Source organism: Chrysochloris asiatica, unplaced genomic scaffold (genome assembly GCF_000296735.1).
Source record: "Chrysochloris asiatica unplaced genomic scaffold, ChrAsi1.0 scaffold00389, whole genome shotgun sequence".
NCBI classification, from domain to species: Eukaryota; Metazoa; Chordata; class Mammalia; order Afrosoricida; family Chrysochloridae; genus Chrysochloris; species Chrysochloris asiatica.
Genome location: NW_006408907.1, coordinates 592,533 through 600,488, shown reverse-complemented (window position 1 = coordinate 600,488; position 7,956 = coordinate 592,533). Strand labels below are relative to the sequence as shown.

Sequence of the window (7,956 nt, the reverse complement as noted above, 5' to 3'; positions counted from 1 at the left end):
TGTTTTGATACCTTTTATAATAATTAGGAATTCCTTCTCAGGCATTTCCAAAGCCTGCCCATCTTCCAATATGGAGTGTAGGTCTACTTCCAGCTCATTTGCCTCAGTCATTTTATCTCGTTTCTGGACATGTGCAGATATGGTCATCTTCTTCTGTTTTTTGGGCATCTTCAGGGGTTATCTGTGGACTGAATACTTAGATGGGTGTATGTAGTTTGGTATTTTTTTATGCTTTCTGAATGCCTCCAAATAGATGTGATCAGGAAATGGGCTTCTTTTTTCACTCTTCTTCCTAAGAAATTTCAAGATACCACTGTTGGTCGTTTTGACGTAACTTAAGATTTAATTTTCGGCCTATTTCCTCTTTTGTCTGTTTTTCCTGCTCCACAAACCCCGTTCAGGCCTTTTTTCTAGTTGTAAACAGTCCAGGGCCGGCTGTGGCCGTTTGGTTTTAATTGGAAACTGTCTCTTTAAATTTCAAGGAGATCTGTGCACATGCGTAGTAGGACCCTCTGAAGGTGGGGTGGGGTACCCACTAGCTCAGGCACCCCTACAGTCACCAGAATGGAGGTGCGCAGACAGCAAAGGACCGATGAACAGCTGCCAAAAGAAAAGAATGTCCACACCTTTATCTTAGCTGTTCTGGCAGGCGTCTGTGGCCACTCCGATCCTTCACCCTGCTTGGTCTCACCTAAGATGGCGGCGGCTCCTCGAGCATCTGAGCATCTAGGACTAGAAACTAATAGACTTCTTGCTTCTGCCACAAATTCCTCAACTGTGAGCCTTTCAACCTTCTAAATATTCCTTTATATGTGGTTCAGAGTTCTGGGACCATCCCCTGAGCCTCTTTGGTCAGGTATTCTGTGTTGTTGTTGGCGGAGCTCTTTACTACATGTCCACCCGATCCGCCATCTTGTTTGTTCCTCACTTTCCCCATATTCTTTTTTCTTTTTTGGGGGGTGGGGGTGGAATTTTAATGTTGCAATTTTTAATCAAACTTTGAGTGTACTGGTTCTGTGAACCACCTGAAAAAAAGAACACACAAAGCAAATAAACTGATGAAACAATAATGGTTGTGGTATGTCTGTTCAGAGGAATACAAAACCTGGGTTTTTATATCATTTTAAAACAGTGCTTTAGATGTTCTTTTTTAAGATAAAATTTCAATGATTTAAGTATAAAATGGGAAAGGTCCAAATTTTCACCAAGAAAATCAAGACCAGTTTTATTTAAACACCAAAGAAGAATGATGAATGTCTTCTCATTTCAACCAGAACACAAATATACATGTGACAAGTCGGAAAATAGTTTACTGATTACTCACCCAAATCCACAGGAGAATCTTAAATGTTAACAAGGACAAACTATTCTCAGTACGGTTATTACTGGATTCTTCATGATAGCGTATCATAAGTCAAAAGTTTCATCTACTTAACATCAGACTTAAGAAGCAACCTAAATCATAGCAACTTCAGGCTTCAATGTGAAGCCATCAAAAAGCTCTCTTGGAAGGGTTTTCTCCTGTCCAGAGAATGTTCAAGACCTATGCACCTTTCTTCTTCATACTAACCAAGAAAGAGTTATGCCTCAGAGGCCTAGGAGGTCTTAATACTTAGTCAACGCAGGTATGAAACAAGGCTATATACTTCTAGGTGTGACAAAAACCAGCTTTGAGGAAGCCACCGAAATCAGCATCAAATCCTTGGTGGACTGAGACCCTGAAGCGCCAGTGCAGACAGTCTCACGGGATAGGTAGAGTCGGTACTTCTTTCATTAATAGGCCTTTTCTAGCCTTTGGCCTAGAAGAAGATGATTTTCTTGTGCTTTGAGTTAGGGATCTGCCCCTTCGACTTTAACCTCCTAACAGCCTCCCTCATGTGCTTGGGTTGTAGTGGTGGCATCTCTCCCCATTTCTCACATACGTCCAATGCTTCTTCTTCCACCTCCCCAACGAAGACCTTGGAAATACCAGACATAGCAATCATAACATTCTGAAATACAGAGGTGCCAGTGATGGACTGGATCAGTCTTTTAATGGCTGCCTTGGGGAAAGCTGACCGGCGATACATTTCATAACGATTCAGCTCCTCAGAAAAAGAAGAAACTAGGATTTGCATCTTCTAAATCTCATCTTCATCTACTTTCTGTTTCTTTTCTTTCTTCTCTTTGGTATCGATTTTCAGTTTTTTGGCTGCAGAATTAAGTAGTGATGAGTCTTCCCTTTCAGCTGCTGTTATATCTGAGACGTCCTGACTTTTGAGCTTGCCTTCTTCCACTGAGGTTTCTTTCAAGTCCACAACTCCGTCCCCTTCAGTTTCCTCCAGGATTCCGTCCGTGTTGGTGGTCCCCGCGCCCAAGGTAGTGGTGGGTGTCTCATTTGACTCCACTTTCTCTCCATCTTTGTCCATTGGCGACTCACAGGCACTGTCCATAGCTGTGAAAAGACATCCCCCCCCCCAATATTCTTTTGATGCTTTCTGCATCATTCAATATTTTGTCCATAGAATCCTTCAATATGGCAAGCCGAGGCTTGAATTTTTTCTTCAGTTCCCTCAGCTTGAGAAATGCTGAGTGTGTTCTTCCTTTTTGGTTTTCTAACTCATGGTCTTTGTATATTTCATTATAATATTTGACCTTTGAATTTTTCTATTCCACTCTTTTGCCTCCTCATTTCTTCCATTTGCTTTATCATCTCTATCCTGGAGAGCAAGCTTCAGAATCTCTTTTGACATCCATTTTGATCTTTTCCTTCTTTCTTGTCGTCTTAATTACCTATTGCTTTCTTCATGTATAATGTCTTTGATGCCATCTCACGATTATTCTGGTCTTCAGTCATTAGTGTCTAATTAATCAAATCTGTTCTTGAGATGATATCTAAATTCAGGTGGAATGTTTTCAAGGTCATAGTTTGATTCTTAAGGACTTGTTTTAATATTCTTTTTTTCAGTCTGAACTTGAATATGAGCAGCTTGTTTGTTCCACAGTCTGTCCCGGTCTTGTTTTGATTGATGATATGAAACTTTTCTATCATCTGTTCCCACAGATTTAGCCAATTTGATTTATGTGTAATCTGTCTGGTTAGGTCCATGTGTATAATCATCTGTTATGTTGTTTAAAGAAGATATTTTCAATGAATAAATCATTCGTCTTCCAACTTCTGTCATTAGATCTGCAGCATTCTTTCTGTCACTCAGGCCGTATTTTCCAACGACTGATCCTTGATCTTTGTTTCCATCCTTTGCATTCCAATCACCAGTAATTATCAATACATCTTGATTACATGTTTGATCCATTTCAGGCTGAAAATTTTGATAAAATTCTTCAATTTCATTAGCACTGGCTTCAGTAATTGGTGCGTAGTTTGAATAACAGTTGTATTAACTGGTCGTCCTTGTGGTCATTGGTGTTTGTGTGCCACTGAAATGGCTCCAACTCATAGTGATCCTGTATAGGGTTTCCAATGCTGTAATCTTTATGGGAGCAGAAAGCCTCATCTTTCTCCTGCAGAGCAGCTGCTAGATTCGAACTATGTACCTTGCAGTTAGCAGCCCAGCTCGTAATCCACTATGTACCGTGGCTTCCTTGTAGACATATGGATATTATTCTGTCACAGATATCATTGCACTTCAAGAAAGATCTTGAAATCTTCTTTTTGATGATGAATGCAACACCATTCCGCTTCAATTTGTCATTCCTGGCATAGTAAGCCATGTGATTGTCAGATTCAGAATAGCCAATAACAGTCCATTTCTGCTCACTTATGTAGGGTATTGATGTTTGTGCATTCCATTTCATTTTTGACAACTTCCAGTATTCCTAAATTAACCTCATACATTCCATGTTCCGATTATTAGCAGATGTTTACAGCTGTTTCTTCTCATTTTTAGTTGTGCCCCATTAGCAAATGAAGGTCCTGAAAGCTTTACTCCTTCACACCATCACAGACAATTCTACTTTGAGGACAGCTCTTTCTCAGTTGTATTTTAAGTACTTTCCAACATGAGGGGCTCATCTTTAGGCACTTTATCTGACAATATTATGACACTCTTCATCGTGTTTCAATATTCTGTATTCTGGTGCTATCTGACAGTGTTCCACTGTTATTCATAAGGTTTCCAGTTACTAAATATTTGGAAGTGTATCCGTTTCTCCTTCTTCCTAGTCTGTCTTAGTCTGGAAGCTCATCAGAAACCTATCCATTGTGGATGACCCTGCTGGTATTTAAAATACCTGAGGCATAGCCTCCAGAATCACAGCAACACGCAAGATACCACAATACATTAGAAGGTTCAAAATATAAATTTGCATAGAGTTTTAACTTTGTAGGAAGTAATGTTGATACATGTAAACAAAGAAAATGTTTTTGTGATTATAACTAACTATGGGTATATTTTTATTAAAAAATAGGAATTCCTGCTGAAATTCTGCATAGAGACTTTATAGACAGTCATTTTTCTGTCAGCCCTCCCCCCCGACAATATCACTCAGTGCAGTCCACAACTCACATTCCATCCCCTCTAGTGAGTCCACTTGTCATCATTGTCATCAGTCCTTTCTTCTGTAGCACCACTGAATGGGTTTGAACCACCAATCTTCTGGATAACAGCTGAGCACTTAACCATTGTGCCACCTTCTAACTCAGTGCAACCTTATGTGTAACAGAATGAAACTCTGCCTGGTTGTGTGCTGCCCTCACAATCCCTGCTATGTTTAAGCCCAACATTGCCAATACCCATTTATTTGCGGGTCTACCCTTTTTTTGCTGACCCTCCACTTTACTAAGCATGATGTCCTTCTCTGGGGACTGTTCCCTCCTGATCACATGTCCAAAATATAAGAGATGAGGTTTCACCATCTTTACTTCTAAAGAGTATTTTGACCATGACAGAAAAAACGGGGACAGGTAGGTTTGTGAGGCTGAATTGGAAGCATTTTAAGGGTTTTAGATTTTCAAAGAACAGTGGAAAATGAATAGTTTTAGGACATGCTGTTTTTCAACTTTTTCTTTTTTCAGTTTGACAGTTTGTCTTGTATATTTTCCCATTCTTTAGCCACACAGACTTTAATGATGTGAATACTCTTACATCACATACATGGATATTTTGCAATTTAGAAACTTACTCATCATTTGAAATCATCTGTATGAAGTGGTGGACACTCTTGTATATATCTTGATTAATTTTTTAGGATTATTCTTTAAAAGTGGAATTTTTGGCTCTACAGATTTATACGTCTTTTTAGTCCTCTGGAAGTAATATTTACTATCAACAAGAAGGTATGAAAGTACCTGATTTCTACACTCTCATCAAACATTAAAATATGTTGGCCAATTTGATACAAGCAAAATTGCATTTTATCATTGCTTTAGTTAGCATTTCTGTGATTACTGGGAGGGGGAGAATGTTAACATTTTACCCCATATGCATTTTTTTCTTTTGTGAAATACTTAGTCTTATCCTTTGCTCATTTTTCTATTGGGATATTAGTCTTTTATGATTTTTTAAGCTTATTATATATTGAAGATATTAACTCTTTGTCAGTCAGACTTTCCAAACTTGTATTTTACCTTTAAATGTAATTTATGACATTTTTTACAGTATTTATATTTATTTTAATAAATTACATTTTCCTTTGGATTTTCTGCCCTGAAGGATATGCTTGGAAAGACTCTTTCCACATTGAAATTGCATAAATATGTTTTCTACTATTTAAATTACTTTTATCTTAATATTTTAATATTTATTCCATCTGCTATTTGTTTTGTTAGTGGTATATGATAGGGATCTTACAGAGTTGTGGTTTTTTTTTTTTTAGTTGAATTTTATTTCTTTTTATGTTTTATTGTGAGTTATATGATAGTTTACATGAGAGAACCTCAGTTCCATATTCATTCCATCGTATATCATTACATTGCCATGGTTCCAATCCTCTCCATGCATCGTCTTCTGACCAAATGGGGAGGGAGGACCTACAAAGGCAAGAAGTAACTGGCTTACAAGCTTTCAAGAGGGAACCTAGAGCTAGGGGGCATGGAGGAAGGCAGAATCACTAGTGAGTACTGTCCAATTTGTCTAGGTGGAGCTGATGAAATGAAATACAGATGGGTTACGTGTGATACTGTAGTGAATAATGGTTATCAAGATGGATTGTGAGTGTTGGAAATGCAAGGGTAGATGTTTTGTAGCAAGGAAGAGAGCGATTATTTCTCCAGTCTAACAGAGTTTTTAAAGAAGGGGAATTTCATTTTAGGGGAGAGGAAGAAATACTTCTTAGAAAAATTGGACCTTTTCAATCAGAAGCCCCAAAGACTATATGTGAAATAGTTGGCTCTTTGGAGGAGGTGCAGGCATTTGAGGAATTCAAAATCAAAGAAATTTACTTATTCCAGAATGTAATTATTATGTGATCCCTTTAAAACATTAATTACTTGCCCCACAGTTGATATCCCCAAACCACTTCCACCTCAAAACACTTCAAAACACCTAGGAATTCAAAGCTTCAAGCTTCATTGTTATATCAAGAAAGCAACTCATTCATGGTGCTCTCACGTGTATCAGAGTAGAACTGTGATCCACAGGATTTTCAGTGGCTAATTTTTCAGAATTAGATTGCCAAACATTTCTTCTGAGGTTCCTCTGGGTGGACTTGAGCCTCCAAATTTTCAGCTAACAGCTGATTCTGTTAACTTTTTGCACAACCCAGACTTATCACATCAAGAAGGACTCTTTAAAATAACTTTTAAAAAAATGTAAAGTATTTATATTATCTTTTACTATTTTATGTTCTGTTTATATGAGCTATGTATTTACAAATATAACTATTTGTGATTTTAAATGCCTTTCCCTCACCTCTCCTTTATTCTTAGTCTTATATATGTAGAGTGTTCATTTCACATATTTCATAAGCACTGGTGTAATTTACTATGTTTTTTGTGCTATTTATTATGTCCACTGTTTCCTGGATGGTGCCAATGGTTAATGCATCAAGCTTCTAAGTTTAAGTTAACTTACAGTCACCCTAGAAGAGATGCCTGGCAGTATACTTCTGAAAAATCAGTCTTGAAAATCCTCTGGAGCATAGTTCTACTCAGACATGTGGGGTTGCCATGAGTTGACATCAACTCCACAGCAACTGGTAAGCACAATTCTAAGTGCTTTAAAAATATAAACTTCTTTATATCATATTACAGCCCTATTGTAAGGAACCCTACTAGCATAGTAGGTTAGGAGTTGAGCTTCTAACTTCAAGGTTAGCAGTCTGAATCTACCAGTCACTCTGAGGGAGAAAGTTGAGGCTTTCTGCTCCTGTAAAGATTTACAGCTTCAGAAACCCTTTACAGGATTGCTATGAGTTGGAACTGACTCCAAGGCACACAACCACCAAGCTACTATCCTCATTTTATTGATGAGAAACAGAGACACAGAAGTTCAGTGACTTGCTGGAGGTCACACAGTGAACAAGTCACTACCATATTAAATGATAGAGTAGGGAAGGACTGTTTTTTTTTTGTTTGTTTGTTTTGTTTTTTGTTTTGGCATTGAAAATTCCCTCTGTGGGAAATAAACAAATGCTACCACAGGCAGAAACTAAATCCTGAGCTCATAGACATTAGCTTATTCCAGCTCAAAACATAAAACCAGAGATTTAAAGGCTACTGGTTTCACATAAGCCTTTGTAGTTATGTTTGTATCTCTAATTATTTTACCGGTATCCATGTACATATTGGCATGTATTATAGAAGACAAAGGAAAATAATTGTGTATAGTGCTAAGGGAACTTCTATCACAACAGTTAAAAGCTGGAAACAACTAAATGACTAAGCAAGAAGTGAATGTCTTGTCAACAAGATGGAATATCCATGACCATTAAAAAAGACAAATTGTGAGGACTATATTGTATTTGGAAATTTGTGCTTGAAGTAGTACTAAGTGAAAAAAATATGGAGCTAAAAACACA

General features: G+C 37.7%; 1 pseudogene; it reads right to left on the bottom strand.

The window, feature by feature from the left end:
• Window positions 1-1,799: 1,799 nt before the first annotated feature.
• Window positions 1,800-2,432, bottom strand: LOC102832862 (annotated as a pseudogene).
• Window positions 2,433-7,956: the final 5,524 nt, after the last annotated feature.